At 43.9% G+C, this 15,255-nt stretch overlaps 1 long non-coding RNA gene across 2 annotated transcripts in view; it reads left to right on the top strand.

The window, feature by feature from the left end:
* The first annotated feature begins 1,797 nt into the window (after positions 1 to 1,797).
* Positions 1,798 to 15,255, top strand: part of LOC129326737 (uncharacterized) — a 14,164-nt gene continuing 706 nt past the window's right edge. The window contains exons 1-2 of one of the 2 annotated variants that reach the window (XR_008596730.1): positions 1,798 to 1,925; positions 14,198 to 14,274. This is a non-coding gene — a long non-coding RNA (uncharacterized LOC129326737). Of the gene's footprint in view, positions 1,926 to 2,233; positions 2,315 to 14,197; positions 14,275 to 15,255 lie in introns of those variants that run through there. The other variant, XR_008596729.1, reaches the window with a different exon arrangement.

The following is a 15,255-nucleotide window of genomic DNA, read 5'->3' as shown; positions in this document are numbered from 1 at the left end:
TATATATTCCCTCTATTTATTTTTAATGATAAATTTTACCACCATCTTCTTGCATCCATAGTGCTGAAGAAACATCTTCAGGGTGAAGTTGCATGTACAGGAAATTCACATTGTGATGTCAGAAACCACTGTAAATCTTATCTGTAGTTCTCCACTTATCTTATGGCTGTGTGTGTACTCATCAGTAGAGAAATAGAAGTACAACTGCAGGATGAGGCAGTGCTGTTTTTCAATGTAAGGCATCCTTATGTTTTTTAACATAAGGCATCTCATGATTGTATATTCACTTTACCATGGGATGGCAAATAATAAATAAGCTCAGAAAAGGTAAAGGTATTTCTCATGGTAAAGTGATATGTTCTTATAAAAAAAAGCAAATGGGCTCCTCTATGGATTCTAAAATCTAACTAAATGGGGTGCATCCAACCAGCTTATCTGTTTATAGAAAAGGCAGGAGGGGTACTGTTAACCATCTATAAAGGTTATGCTGGGGATATGGGATCTACATGGCTAAACACCCTCTGGGACAGGGGTTGTAGAAAAGGGGGAAATTGAGCAAGACTAAGTTAAAAAGCTGTTTGGATCCAACCCTATATATAGTTGTTGCAATGTCATCACTATATAGGTAGACTGATTCTGTGCCATTGTATATGTTCATGTTGAGATAGAATATTAAGAAAATATGAAAATGTAACTGAAGAGTAATTGAAGAGTTGGTCTTATGCTACTTACAAGTAGAGATGGGCATGAACCAGAAAAAAAAAGAACCTTGTGGTTTGTGGTTCGTCATGTTTCATGAACCACAAACCACAAACTTTCACAAACCTGCCCTGATTCATGAACAGGTTTGTTTGGTTCATGAAAATGGCACGTCCAGGCCAGCAAATAACCACTTTTGGGTCAGCAGAAGGTCACTTCCAGGTCAACAGAAGGTCTGCAGAAAGCCGAGCCCCTGTTGCCCAGGAAACTGATTGATCGGCGCCAAGCTGTCTGCAGTGACGAACCGAAAAATGAACTAGACAAAACGCCCTAAAGTTTGTGGTGGTTCATCAGAAATGGGCTCTACTGAACTGCTGGTTTGTGAACCACAAACCAGCCTGGTTCGCAACGAACTTTGGTTCATATTTCGGTTCGTGCCCATCTCTACTTACAAGTCAGGTTTGAACTCTTAAACTTAAGAGATAGAAGGCAAGTGAGCCATGCAATTACTAAAGGTCTCACTACATGAGAAAAAATACACTCAAATTACACAGGTAATTCAAGTGTATTTTGTAATTCGAGCGTATTTGAGTGTAATTCGAGTGTAATTCAAGTGTATTTTGTCTTGTGTGGTTTGACCCTACATCTCTGTGCTGCAGTAGAGTCATGTTTCCTTCACTACTGCTCCCCTACCTCCTAATGCATGTTTCACCTACATCCTCAATATCTCCACTTAGTATTGACAATAAGTGAAATTACAGAAGATCATTGTTATCTCAAGGAGTCAGGCAATGTGTCACATTTTTTTGATTTTTGCCTGAGTTACCCTGTAGTCCAGAAGCCTTGCAGACCCAAATGTTTGTCTTTGCTTTGCACATAAGTCTAGTTAATGCACTGAATTAGGGAGTATGTTGTTTATAACTCTATGCATCTGGGACAGGGGCAGAGAGAGCACAGAAAAGATAACATGGTTATCTACACAGGATGCTTGCAACATACCTCTGCTAATCAGTTTGCCTTGGGAGGATCTGATATGTATCACTTCTGTCAAAATCAGTTTTATATTATTACATGCACCAGTGAAATTAATACATTTTAAAATAAAGACTGAAGAGTATTCCTGAGATTGGAACAGGCTGAAACCATGCAAAAGTGTTGTGCAGTTGGGCAGTTCAAGGGGACCTATCCGTTGTCATTCTCCAGAGGGTCCTGACTGCTGAAGAGATGTAAGCATATTATTCTGTAGATGTGATTTTTTCTGTAGACTACTTAAGCAAATCTATTTTCCTTCAGTATTTGTATTCATTGCCTTTGTATATCTTAGATGAAAAGAACTATTGCCCCTTGGCAATACAGGGTTGTACTGTCTGTTTATAACATAGATAAGAATAATTAAAAAAATGATAAGTTTAATAAGCATGGAGATTTTTTTTAGAAGGTATCTGGCAGCAGATAAGCAAATCAAGTGAATCTGTGATAGAAAATGTGATTTAAGGACACATGATCTGAGGGCATGGCTTCCTGAAGTTTCCCCGGCAGGGGAGAGGCAATGCAGCTCTAATTTCGACTAGGAAAGCACCCCAGTTGATAAATCACTCTGGAGAAAAGAGAGATTGTGAGTTTATCCACATGGACTCTGTTTCTCACCCTTACTGACACTTTTACTGTGCAGATTTTTATCTGGGTGGTGACTTGGAGGCTAGGGTTGCTGGAGAAGTGGAAATTTCTATCAGCTCCATGGCTGTATTAGATTTAAAGGCAAGCAAGTCTCAAGTCTTGATCTTATGTTTATTTTAAAAGAACTAATTAGCTCTACAACACAATTACTCACTGAGCATTGAGAGGATAAACTGCTTTCCTGCTTCCCTGGATGTGTCTTTCTTTCTTCTTCTCTCTTTGGAATTGAGTGGTGGAAGTATAGTGCTGCCAGGAAGCCTTTGAACTGTATATGAGAAGGAATGTTTTTAACGGACTTAAGGGGATCCAAAAGCTCTGTTTGTCTCAGTAATTTGTGAACTGAAATTTGAAGAACATATATTTGCCATATTTGCTAGACTGATTAAAACTTCTGTACTAGAAACTAAGGCTGAATTTGTGGCCTTAAAAACTTCTCTTAGCCCCACCCACCTCACAGGGTGATTGTTGTGGGGTAATAATAACACTTTGTAAACCGCTCTGAGTGGGCATTAAGTTGTCCTGAAGGGCAGTATATAAATCGAATGTTGTTGTTGTTGTTCTTTAAAAAATCTAGTTTATTACTTAAATGGTCAAGAAATTTTTGCATTAAATCTGTGGATGATGATGAAATTTCAATTGAAATTTTTCTCATGTTGTTGTTGTTGTTGTTGTTGTTGTTGTTGTTGTTGTTGTTGTTGTTATTATTATATGGCAAGGGAAAAAACCAAGGGTCAAATTTCAAATTCTACAGGACGCGAAGGAGAGAGTCAGACTTGGTCTACCAGACTTGAAAGTGTATTATGCTTCTGCATGTCTAATGTGGATGAAGGAATGGATGCTTTTGAGAAATGAGAGACACTTGACATTGGAAGGACATGACTTGAGATTTTAACAGAAGTGATACATATCAGATCGTCAGAGAATGACGACGGATGGGCCCCTTTGAACTGACCAACTGCACAACACTTTTGCATGGTTTCAGTCTGTTCCAATCTCAGAAATACTCTTCGGTCTTTATTTTAAGATTTATTAATTTCACTGGTGCTTTTAATAATATAGAACTGATTTTGGCAGAAGTGATACATATCAGATCCTCCCAAGGCAAACTGATTAGCAGAGGTATGTTACAAGCATCCTATGTAGATAACCATGCTATCTTTGTGCTCACTCTGCCCCGTCCCAGATGCATAGAGTTATAAACAACATACTCCCTAGTTAACTAGAGTTAACTAGAGCATTAACTAGAGTTATATGCAAAGCACATTTGGATGGCATGCCTATTTGTGGTATGACAAAGTAAAGGTCAATGCAGACTTCAAAAATCATTATATTAGGAGAGCTATTCTGAGAATCTGGAATAAATATAAATTGAGACTAACACAGAAGACACCATTTTGGATTTCAACACAGGAAGTGTTTTACAGAAGGGAGATGACTTTCAAACAGGGATGGTTGACATGGAGATTTAGTAGAATTTTCACAAGAAGATTGCAAATTGAAGACAAGGGAGGAGTTAGTCGTGAAGGGTTATAAATGTAAATGGTTTGCATATGCTCAGCTTTGAGAAAGATTTAAATTAGATAAAAAGCTATGAGGCTTTGAGCAGGAAAAGTCAGAGTTTGAAAAAAAGCTTTGTTCAAATGATGAACATGTTATTTCCAAAATGTATAAGTTGTTACTGAAATTCGAAATGGAAGAAGAATCTGTGAAAGATTGTTTGGTAAAATGGGCAAAAAAATTTGGCTATAATATAATGATGGACCAATGGGAAAATACGTGGTAAAGGGAGAATGTGTTAAGGTCTACTCATGTTAAATTGGGATTGTGTTTCTCCTGCCATTTCTGCAGTTAGAAAACTATGGTGCATAATGTCATGACAGTATTAATTTGACCCATTTTCCACATTAGAGTAACATAACGGGCTTATTCAAATTTTAAAAATCGAGAGGAAATCTTTTCTATAGAAGGCTTGGATAGATAGGTTTGTTGTTTTTTTTTTACTTTGTATCAATTCATAGGTTATGATGACGGGTTTTTGTCATTTTCTCAGCTAAGGTCTACATACAATTTGTCAACTTTTGCTGAATGGCAATATTTACAACTACAACATTTGTTGGTTTTCAAGTATGGCTCTACAGCATTGAATTTTTCAGAGTTTCTTCCACTTTTGGAAACTCTCTGAACTATGCAGAAAATAAAACTTACAATATTTATTAATAGATATTTTCTGTTGGTTGATAAATGTGATATGCAAAATCTTAGGAATTAGTGGAATAAGGAGTTAAATGTCCCAATTTTGCCAAAGCAATGGAATAAGACCTTAAATGCTGTATGTGTTACTTCTATGGCTCTTAAGCTGCAACTTACTCAGCAAAATATTATGTTTAGGGTATATTGGACATGGCAGAACTTTATAGTAAAGGACTACATACTGGCTGTAATTGCTGGAGATGTAGGTTACTGGGTGTATCCCTTAAGCACATGCTCTGGATGTGTCTAGTTATACGACTTTGGGGGGGAGGAAGTTATTACGATTATTAATTTTGTATTAGAATACCAATTGATTTATGAGAATTTTATGTACTTTTAAATTACCTATCTCTATCCTGGAATCTAACTGAAAGTCAACAGAATGCCTTTACTGTAGCTAAAAAACTTACATTACAATATTGGAGAGACAAATGCCTACTCCCTATAATTCAACAGATGGAAGACCTTACAACTTTATCTATATTTGAACATATGGCATATAGATGACAACTGAGGATGGACATATTTTTTTAGATATTTGGAATGTGGATGCTTATGTGAAGCTTGTCATATGTTTATTTCTATTATGTATGATACTTTTTAAAAAAAACTCAATACTTTTTAAAAAAATTAACCATAGAAGTGCACCTTAGCTCCTATAGAGGGTCCTTATTTGGATCCAGGCTTTTAAAAATAACAACAACAACAAACATTCGATTTATATATCACCCTTCAGGATATCTTAATGGTTTACAGAGTGGTTTACAAAGTATCTTATTATTATCCCCACAACAATCACCTAGTAAAGTGGGTGAGATTGAGAGAGCTCTGGAAAAGCTGTGACTGACTCAAGGTAACCCAGCTGGCTTCAAGTGGAGGAGTGGGGAATCAAACCCAGTTCTCCAGATTATAATCCCACCATACTTAACCACTACATCAATCTGGCTGATCTGTTTGAGCAGCCTTGAGGTGCCTGAAACCTAAACACACTTTTTATTTTCATGGAAATTTTATGATAGTTTAAGAGCTTCTTTGATAACTCCTCATTGCCCCCACAGTTGGAAGAATGAGACAGGCACAGTAGTTGGAACTAAGGGCCACTTTATTAGATACAACATCAACATTAAAAACTGCATCAAGGCAAACTGGTGGTACAGGTCAAGCCACGGGGTCCCACCTGGATCTCTGCCTTGATCTGCATGGGTGAGCCCTGCTGCCCCGGGCTTGAGCCATTCATAGAATGGCCTGGACCTGGCCGGCCAGGCAAAGTGTTCCCCCCCCGTCAAGCTCCTAAAGCCTCAGCCGTACAGCATGAGAGAAGGACTTGCACCTGGGGTTCCCTGGAGGCAGTCTGGACAGGTGGTGGCAGCCATGAAGCATACCCTCCTTCCTGACAGACCCCTTTCCCCACTGTTGGGGAATTGCCAAAGAGGTGCTCACTGGCCCACTCCCTACTCCCCAATTTTTCCTGCCAACGCGGAAGGCCAAGCCTCTGCTTAGGCCCCCACACCCCACAGGTGGCCTAGTACCAACCTGAGCCCTTGCCACAGGTCATCTAAGAAGATGTCATTACCAGCCACAGACAGGTGAACCCCGTCATTCCTGTAAAGGGTAGCAGAAGGGGCCTTAATCCTGGGATGGGGCAGATATATACCCAGCCCATTGGCCAAAGCCTTCTGGATGGCCCTATTGGCCCCGTGAAGATCCCTTGCCATACCCCTAGGTTCCAATGTCTCCCTCCAGACTCATTGAGGAAGCATTGCAGACCAAAATATATAACTTCCGGCCAACGACCCTTGATCGCCCTAAAGTCTGCGATCACCTGCAAAGACAGGGCCCTGCCTTTCATCAATCCTAGGTCATTGCCACCCAAGAGGATGGCCATGATATGCGGGGGTGGACCGGTCCTTCCCCTGAACAGAAGAGGCAGTAACCCAGACCACCAAAGCCCACACCGGCCACACCATTCGATTGGGGAACTATCACTCAGCCCCAGCTGAGATCCGATAAGTGACTTTCTGGCTTGAACGGCCACCCAGAACACCATACTGTGTCCCACAATGAGGATTCCCTTCCTATCAGGATGACATGCTGCACCTAAGGAAAGAATTCAATCAGTGGAAAATCCCAAAGCAGGCAACGGCTGAAGATCGCCATCTGCCTACCCTCTGAATGTCTTCACTTGTATATCCCGTTACTGCAGTCGTGGAGACAGCCCCAATCCGAAAAGAATGGGTGCCGAATTTGACACCCAACAAACCCAACAGGTGCAACACCCTGCTAGTCACTGTCCAAACTTGGTAACGTGTCAGAGGAGACAGGTCTCCATGATGAAATAATACCCCAGGATCGTCTCCCCTTACCTCAATGTAACATCAGAGGGCCTTGACCAGGCATAAACCCTTCTCTCCGCAAGGGCCCGGTAGAAGCTCAGCCCCCACCTGTTTCTGATCCATCTTGGATTACCTAATCTGGGTGGAAGCTTTCCCATCCAGAAACATGACATCCTGGGCACACAAGGCTCAGCCTGAAACATAACCCTGTGGCTGAACCACCAGTTCACTCACACACAGGGCACCAAAACATGCTGTCAATGCAGCAGCATGAAACAGCTTTATCTCAAAATTAGAACTACAGACTGATCCCCATGCTGACTGTAAGCCACGCAGAATCGCAGGGGAAATGGGCTGCCTTTTGTCCCTGGGGGCTACCAATTCCCTGGCCCAGCCCTCGAGAATCTTCCAAACCCGGAAGTCCCCGGTTAATCCAAGCACACCCCGAGCCTTGCTAACAAATGCTAAAGCTGCCATCTGTCCCCTAATAGACTTGACCACCAGTCCACGCGCTCGCTGAGCAACACAAAACTGCAGCAAGTGCTCAGCTGGGATAGACCACTGCTGCTGCAACCCGACATACACCCGAAAAGCCCGGAACTTGTCAGCCCTGGGGGCTAGCTGCCAGGAATGGTCCATCTGTTGGTGAGACAAAGCATCTGCCAACCCATTGTCAACACCGGGGACATGTCTGGCCCTAAAAAGGATGTTCAGCTGGAGGCATTTCAATGCGAATGCCTGTACCAGCTGCATAACCCTGGCTGATTTGGAGGTGAGGGAGTTAACCACTTACACCACTGCCATGTTGTCGCACCAAAGGTGCACAACATGATTGGCAAGATCCTGCCCCTAAATACAAACTGCTACAAGAATGGGAAAAACTCTAGGAATGTAAGATCCTTGTTTAATCCTTCAACTGCTCACTCTTGGGGCCACAGGTTGGCACACCACTGACCCCTAAAGTAGACACCAAATCCAATGGCACCTGAGGCGTCAGAAGACACCAAACCATCACCCATCAACAAATCCTCCCTCCAAAAGGTAACTCCGTTAAAAGATCCCAAAAACTCATGCCAAGTCTCGATATCTGCTTGCGTGCCCTTATCAAGACACAGCCGATGGTGGGATGACCAAAGAGAGGACATAGCATCACATAGTCTACGCAAGAAAAGTCTGCCCGGGGCAACCGCCTTGCATGCAAAATTTAAATGACCCACGAGCTGCTGCACCTCCAACAGGGAAACTTTCCTTTTGCCCCTAAATTCAGCCAGATGCTCCCTGAGTCTGTCAACCTTTTCCTCCAGGAGGTGGAAAGTCTGATGCACTGAGTCGAGCTCAATGCCTAAAAATGTCAAAGCCTGAGCAGGGCCTTCAGTTTTCTCGTGTGCTAATGGAATGCTGAGCTCCGCCGTGAGGGACTGAAACCGCCCAGCCTGGTGCACTGGGCGGTCCCTGCTGGGCCCACAAACAAAAATCATCAAGATAGAGCACCGTATCGTGGCATTGAAGCTGCTGGCACAACTCCCACTCTAAAAAGGAGCTAAAACACTCAAAAGCAGAGAATGAGATCGAACACCCCATAGGTAGGGCCCTGAAGAGAAGGCTAAAGACGTCCACATATTCCCCCTTAATTATCTTATCCCTAGTTGCCTGGGTAAGATGATCACCTAATGGGAGCGCCATGTCACCAAAAGGGAGAGCATGGTAGGGCACCATCCCATAGGGAGACATACAGTAAGGCAGGAAACCCCAAGGGGAATAAGTCTCCAATTGAACGCCAGCAGGCTGAGCTCCCAGATAATGGCTATCACCGGCCCCCAAAATCATTTGAGAATTAGCCACTCCGGCCTGAGGACTGGCTGCACCCACTGCCTGAACCAGCCACCCCATGTGTCCAGCCATCTGCAGAGGTGATGTGTTAATTGTGTGTGAAGGTGCTGCAAGACCTGAGGACCCGGAGGCAGCAGCCTGACCCCAGGGTTCCCAAGGCCACATGTATGCCTGCCCAGGCAGGGATGACTTACCCTCAGCAAACACAGGCTGCACAGCCACTGCTACTTGTTCCCCTTCATTGCTACCAACCCCCCCACATCAAGGAAGAAAAGAACCCCCAAATGCTTCCTACAAGCTGCAAAGGCGGCAACGAGCTGTTCGGCGAATGGGCACTTCCCAGCCGCTCCATTCCAAACTGCGCCGCAAGGTGCTGCCCTACACCTCACCACCTCCGCTGCTCCACACAGCAAAGAAAGAGCAGTAAGCTGGCCGTAGAAGCTCCGAGGCTTCCCTTCGCCTTTTCCCCGCTCTGGATGGTCTTCTGTGGAGGCTGAGCAGGAGCTAGCAAAGCACCTCCGCTCAAGCCGATCACATGGAGAGACTGGAACTCAGGGGTGGAGACGCCTCCTAGGGCTCTTGTCTCCGCCCCCAAGCAGAAACCTGGATAACTGGGTGCCTGTCTGTCGCATCTTCCTTCCGAGGGGGGCAAACTTCGGCCCCCAGCTTAAGCTGCAAGCAGTTGCTGGGAAAGGGCCACATTCTTGCTACTTTCCCTAACCCTTCCTTGATTATAACTTCAACCTCCTGTCTGGTAGTGAAAATCACATTTCTTTTGCTGGTTCCAAATATATTTTGGCTCAATAGGACAGGGGAGGTTAGGTTTTGGGGAGGGTGTGTGTGGTATTTGGCAGTTTGGGTGCAGGTGGACTGTGGCTGTGGCCATTGGCAGCCCCAATCCCATGTGTTTCTACGGTGTGGAAGTCTTCCCCACAATAGAAAGACAAAGTGGTGTGGCAGAAGAACCACCTTTCGGGGGGGGCATAAAATGGCCCCCCAAAGTGGGATCAGCTTTGGCCTTGGTGGAGGGTGGGAGGACAAGTAGAAAATGGGCCCCTGAAGGTTGGGGGCATTTTGCATGCAAAATGCCACCCCTAGCCAGACAATCCTCTCTTATTTCCCCCATAGGAAATAATGGAGAAAGGGGAGGCTAAGAGCAGCATCTTTGGGAGGCCATAAAATGGCCCCCCAAAGTGAGATCTGCTTGAGCCTTGGTGGAGGGAGGGAGAACAGGTAGCAGGAGATCCTCTGAAGTTTGGGGGCATTTTGCATGCAAAATGCCACCCCTAGCCACACAAGCCTCTCTTATTTCCCCCATAGGGAATAGTGGAGTGGAGGTGGATGGGGCACCTTCTTTGTGAGGCCGTAAAATGGCCCCCAAAGTGGAATCTGCCTGAAACTTGGTGGCAGGTGGGAGGACAGGTGGTAGCAAGTCCCCTGAAAGTTGGTTGCATTTTGCTTGCAAAATGCCACCCCAAGCCACCTAGAAAGATGACTTGTTTTCCCCATAGAGAACCATGGAGAGTGTAGGAGGATGGGGGCACCTTATTTGGGGGGGCATAACTTGGCCCCCCAAAGTTCAATCTTTCTGAAACTTGGGGGGTAGTTAGAGGAGAGTTAGGAGAAGGTCTCCACCAAGCTTGGTGTGATTTGGGCAGAAAATGGCCCTCCAGACTCCCAGAAAGCCGGGATACGGTTTTCTCATTGAAAACAATGGCCGAATTGTTTCGGCAATCTCTGTTTCTGTATTACCAAAATTTTTCGGTATTCAGAAATACTGAAAAAAACCAAAATGGCCCTGATTCGGTATTTTTAACCTAATCAGAATACCGAATTGCACACCCCTAGTGAGAAGCAGAGAGGGTTTGCCATTGCCTTCCTCTGCAGTCATCCTTGATGATCTCCCATCCAAGTAGTGATCTTGCTTTGCTGATGAAATCTGACCAGATCAGGTTGTACCATGCTGCCTTACTTTCCTCACTTAGCCCTAGGGTTTTTTTTAAAGTGCATAAATTATAAAACAGGAGGAATTTGAGTCTTTCTAACCATTGAAGGAAACGAGCAAAGGAAAACTAATAAGCAAGTGTTTTATTTCTGTTATGGTTGATTCTACAAGCAAACGAAGCAGAAGAGTAATGTGCAACTTTCAAGATTTTTCACAGCCTCTTCAATCTGCATTCACTTCTGGCATTAATGTATATAAATTATGCTACTTCCTAATCAGCATTCTACTTTTGGACATTATTTTCCTTTAAATACTGCTAAATAGCACTTCTCATTATCTCTGGCTGGTGAAAGTACCAATTATGGGCTAATTTCTGTGCTTCTTGAACCCACCCCTGATAGACTGATCATTCCACTTTTGCATGTTTAGGTACTACTGCTATGTCAACTCAGTAAATCACTGCAGAATTTTTGCTTTCTTCTTTCTCTCCACCTCCCCAGTTAATGTAAGAATCTAATTGCCATTTTTATTCCCTGCTTTATAAAAGCTGTCATTAGATAATGGAAGAATCAATCAAACATATTTTCTTCATGTCCCTGCAGCAACTGAAGTTTATTATTTTTTACTTGACTGACACTGAGAAGGCCGAATCAATATTGACAAAACATCAACTCTGTTTGAAAAGTTAGACTGTGATAGTTCTCAAAAGCCAACAATTTCACTTTTGACCAAAATGTGAAGACTGACCTTGGTCCTTCTGTTTCAAAAACAATGCTCTTTGTATGAATTAGTTTGGAACCTATTAACTGCTTTTGGTGAAGCCTTCTTCCAGTGCAAGGAGCCTTGTTCTGATGGAAGAGGAATATTAGGCCAATGGAAGGCTCTTTGTGGCAGAAGAATGCTGTCCACCAATAGAAAGAATTCATAGGATCCAACCCAATATATTTAAATTTTCCCAATATATTTTAATTTTCTTTCTCCACATTATTTATTATTGCAGTTATTTCAGACTACAGGTAGAGTCATATACTTGACTTAAGCTCTGAGCAACAGGTTGTGTAACCATGGTATAATTAACCAGCTACTTTTACACTTTTTCAGGTTCATCTTTTATAAAGATGGGAGGCCTTGGCCACAAGATTACCTGTGGCCCCACTTTGCAGCCTGTGAACGTGGGTGGAAGGACATAGCAGATGGCAACTGCCATTATGAGGGCCTATCTCAGCAGCACAGAGTGTGGCCTGTGTTTCAAATGCCCAGCCAATCAGTAGCACACTGGCTGGATCTGCATTAGAGGGCTTTTTCCTCCAGTGAGCCAGGAGGATGCAGTCTTCCTCTGACTGGCAGGAAAGGTTGCAGAGCCATGTGCTTCCAATACTTGGCTCCTTAACCATGTGAAGAAGAGTAGGGGCTCCAGAGAGAGGAGCCAATGAAGAGGCCAGGCTGGGCCACATAGCGGGCAGCAGTGACCTTCTTGGGGCCTGAGGTGGTACAGAGATTCAGCTGGGGTAGAGAGAGCCTGGCCGCAGCTGCACATCCATCAATGTTTGCTCAGTTGCAGGGCTGGTAGTGCTGGATAGGTGGACAGGATGGGCTGCCTTCCTTCGGCAGGCACCAGTGAGCAAGCCCCAGCCTCCTCAGGGTCCTCAAGGGAGGGTTGACATTGAAGGTCATAGCAGCAGTGAGCTACCTTTGTGTAAGTGGCAGTTAGGAGCAGAACCCATGGTCCACCTGCCTTTATTGGCCCAAGCCCATGGCTCAACAGCAAATTCTTCAACAATTGCAGCCACTTGGATTGGAGGTCAGCAGCACTCGTCTGCAATGCCTGAGAGAAGGTGGGGCATGGGGCACCAGCACCTGGTAGCCTAGAGCCAGCTAGTCTAGCACCAGCCCTGATGCGAGGCCTGGGCCCACACCCCACCCTGGCCATCAGGAGCACTGGGGGGCTTTAGATCTAAAAATGGAATGTTTATCCTATTTTTTCAAAATCTGGGAAGAAAATTGCTTTGTTGAAATAAGACATAAGCCCAAGTTTGTACCAAAATCTAACCACTGAGGTTCCAACATTCTAGCACAAAATCAATAGAAATACCAAATTAAAGGACTAGTTGTACACTAAAAAGCTAAGACTTAAAAGCAATATGACAGTTAGTTAGCCCTGCTTATTAGCAGAGAAGCAGTTGGGGACATTATATCCTAGTGGTTCTGAGACTATCTGGCTGATTGGTATCAGGTGGTGGCGCTAGGGTATAATAGCTTGATATCCCAGCATTTAAACACTCGTGTTTCTCTTCAGCCCACACAAATCTTTCGCATTTAAAAACAAATTAATGCAACAATAAGCAATAATATATAGACAGAAGAAAAAGAGAAGCAAAATCCCAACCCAAGTGGTTAAGAGCAGCTGGACTCTAATCTGGAGAACCAGATTTGATTCCATGCTCCTCCACTTGAAGCCAGCTGGGTCAATCACTTGGGTCAATCACTGCTTGGGTCAATCACTGCTCTTTCAGAGCTCTTTCAGCCTTATCCACCTCACAGGGTGATTGTTGTGAGGATAATAATGACGCACTTGTAAACCACTCTGAATGGGTGTTAAGTTGTTCTGAAGGGTGATATATAAATCAAATGTTTTTGTTTTTGTTTTTATTTGTTATAGTTTGGTGTAGTGGTTAAGAGTGCAGGACTCTAATCTGGAGAGCCAGGTTTGATTCCCCACTCCTCCACTTGAAGCCAGCTGGGTGACCTTGGGTCTATCACAGCTTCTAGGAGCTCTCTGAACCCCAGCCAACTCACAGGGTGATTTGTTCTTGTAGGGATAATAGTGATATACTTTGTAAACCACTCTGAGCGGGTGTTAAGTCATCCTGAAGGGCGGTATATAAATCAAATGTTGTTGTTCTTATAAATTAAACAATTTATAATACTTATAATACTGTTTTGCATCTGTTACATTTAACTGTTTTGCTTTATATACTTTCATATAGGTTTTGTATGTTGGGTATTCTTAGCTGGTTTTAATTGTTTTACTATGGCCATGTGGTTTGATTTGTGCTCTCGGCCTGGGCTGAGTTTCAAGGATAATTAAAAAAAAAAAATCGTATGTTGTGGGAAATTCTGAGAGACTTTGGACTGCAAGTCATACTTTCCCCCCAAAATATGGTATAGTAAGTTCTTATCTAGAACTCTGGGGACTGCATAAGGAACTATCTGATTAATTCCAGAACATTTTAATTAGCGAGTGCTCCACTACTAGAGATCTGGGCTGTTTTAAAATGGTAGTTGTCTGCTTTATATAAGCCAAAAAGTGGAATATACATATTTCAAATAATAATGATAGTATTTACTGGAGCTGCTGCAGCACATTATCCCTTTTAAAAGGTAATTTAGTTATGAAGATATTGAAATATACTCTGAAATTATTGCTTATTTGTTCAAAATTGATCTGTGTTTTGTCATGCAGGTGAGCTTGGAAATTTACAACCTAAATATGATGATAGACATCCCTGATTTGGTCCCAAATATTTGGTACTTAGAGAGGTATGCTACTTATGAATATGAAGGTTCCTTTTAATTCTTCACAGATTTGAAACCAGTCCGGAGGGGAGAGGATGAAAGTTCCCTGGAAGCTGACTAGGAGTCGCTCCGGCATCACTCAGACTTACACTGGTGTTACCCTCCCTATGATGTCACAGCGGCCTGGTGCTGCTCTGCTCAGGGTCCTCACCAGTACATGGCCACAGCAGCTGGGCACAGGCTTAACCAGGGTACAAGTCCCTGTACTGGCAAACCAGGGGGCAGTCGGGGGGGCAGGGGGTGACTTAGTTGGCTATCTAAGAGCCAAACTACAAGTGACGTCTTACACAGGTTGGACACTAATCGGCTTCCCTCAAGTTTTGATGGGAAATGTAGGCAGGTGCCCTGGTTTTACAGCTTGGCTCTCCATTACAGCTGCAAGACCAGGATGCCTACATTTCCCATGAAAACTTGAGGGAAGCCGACTAGTGTCCAACCTGTGTAAGACGTCACTTGTAGTTTGGCTCTTAGTAATTCCAGGCATGAGAACACCTCCAGAAGTTGCAGAAAGTTACACCACAAAAATGATGGCATAGCCCATAGGTGCCCATTGTGTGAGAAAAGTCTATTTCCCCCCTGCACCTGGCCCCACCCAAGTTGCTTGGACCAATCCACTTGCACCCCAGTGGTGGCAGATACTCCTCAGACACCCTACATGACCTCCTGCCAGGGCGCTCATGACCTCAGGTAAGAAAGGAGGTGGCCAACGACTCCGCCTAAGAGCCCCTGCCATGGGAACATAGAGCACAAAGTGGGAGAGGGTGCTCACAATGGTGGGGCAAGAGTGCACTGGGGGAACTTTGCAAAATTTGGGATGTGCCTTGCACTCACATATGGAAGAAAGCCACATCCAGAATGTTAGACTAACAACTAACTCCTAAGTTCCATTGCAGGTTACCTGTCTCCTGAGTCCTGGCTTGGGGAGGGGCAAGGGTGCACTGACAA

This window comes from Eublepharis macularius, chromosome 3 (genome assembly GCF_028583425.1).
Source record: "Eublepharis macularius isolate TG4126 chromosome 3, MPM_Emac_v1.0, whole genome shotgun sequence".
In the NCBI taxonomy this organism is placed as follows: domain Eukaryota; kingdom Metazoa; phylum Chordata; class Lepidosauria; order Squamata; family Eublepharidae; genus Eublepharis; species Eublepharis macularius.
The sequence above is the reverse complement of the archived record's forward strand: the minus strand, read 5'-3'. Positions and strand labels throughout refer to the sequence as shown.